The sequence below is a fragment of the Coenobita brevimanus genome, chromosome 33, assembly GCF_032717465.1.
Source record: "Coenobita brevimanus isolate Jiangsu-jjx chromosome 33, ASM3271746v2, whole genome shotgun sequence".
Lineage (NCBI taxonomy): Eukaryota > Metazoa > Arthropoda > Malacostraca > Decapoda > Coenobitidae > Coenobita > Coenobita brevimanus.
The window spans coordinates 4,734,024-4,735,354 of NC_136986.1; the positions used below are offsets into that span (position 1 = coordinate 4,734,024).

Genomic DNA, 1,331 nt, shown 5'->3' on the forward strand with positions numbered 1-1,331 from the left:
AGATAGATATAGATATACAGTATATCACACACACACACACACACACACACACACACACACACACACACACACACATATATATATATAGATAGACTGATAGATAGATACATAGATATATATATAGACAGATAGATAAACACCTACGTGACCAGGAACATCTTTATAAATTGGTGACGTTTCGACAACTCATTTGTTATTTTCAAACGTAGGGAAAATATAATAAAAACCAAAGTAAACACCATGTCTGTTATAAAAATACAAACACAACATGATTATGAAACTGAGGTTTGAAAAAGGCAAATGAGTTGTCAAACCGATTCCACTCCTGATCACGCTGGATTTTATCTTCATAATAGGACAACGTTTCCACCTTTGTGAATATATATATATATATATATATATATATATATATATATATATATATATATATATATATATATATATATATATATATGACAAAGTCAGTAATTTGAAGAGAATACAGTTTTCAATGAATGGAACAGTGTCAAATTATAATTTAATCGGTACTGTAGTATATTTCTGTACTTGCTTTTCAGTTTAAAACAAAAATAAATAAACTGTTCTCATGAGTCCTGATTTGCTTTAATAATATTGATAACAACGTTACATCCGTGAGACTCAGTAGTTAGCACGCTTCTATGGCTCTTCACGAGGCTTTGGCATACAAGGCATCTTTCGACAAATCATCTTCTTGTTTGCTTGGAGATATCTCGTCAAATTTCTCACCTACATTATTTGCCTTATTACTTTGAGAATATTTTGTCTACATACCTTAATATACTCTTGTGTGATGCACTACTATACTAGTTTTATAGAAGTATAAAAGGCATTCCGGAGAATATGATGTCAGGTGGAAATTGAGCAACGAAGGATTAGGTTCTTTGGTGCTTTATTTGTTAAACAGAATATGTTCGCAAGTTTATATCTATATCTATCTATCTATCTATCTACATACATAAACGGCCATACCACGTTGAGTACACCACTTCCCGTCCGATCAGTGAAGTTAAGCAACGTTGGGTCTGGTTAGTACGTGGATGGGTGACCGCCTGGGAACACCAGATGCTGTTGGCATAACGTTCTCCCTATGTGTCAAGTGGGGTTGGTGGAGGATTAGTGCCACTCCCTGTAAAACAACTCTAAGCCTTGACCACCCCGTATGGGATACATGGCGTCTGGCAATGATGATGATAATGATATATATATACTGTATATATATATAATGTTTATAAAGGTGGTCCTTATACAGTAGGGCCAAAATTCGATTTCTAAAATTCAAATGCCATACCCATTCAAAACATTCTAAATAG

General features: G+C 33.7%; 1 non-coding gene across 1 annotated transcript; it reads left to right on the top strand.

The window, feature by feature from the left end:
• Positions 1-976: 976 nt before the first annotated feature.
• LOC145395980 (5S ribosomal RNA) lies at positions 977-1,095 on the top strand. Its single transcript, XR_013896707.1, has one exon. It is a non-coding gene; the product is annotated as a 5S ribosomal RNA (ribosomal RNA).
• Positions 1,096-1,331: the final 236 nt, after the last annotated feature.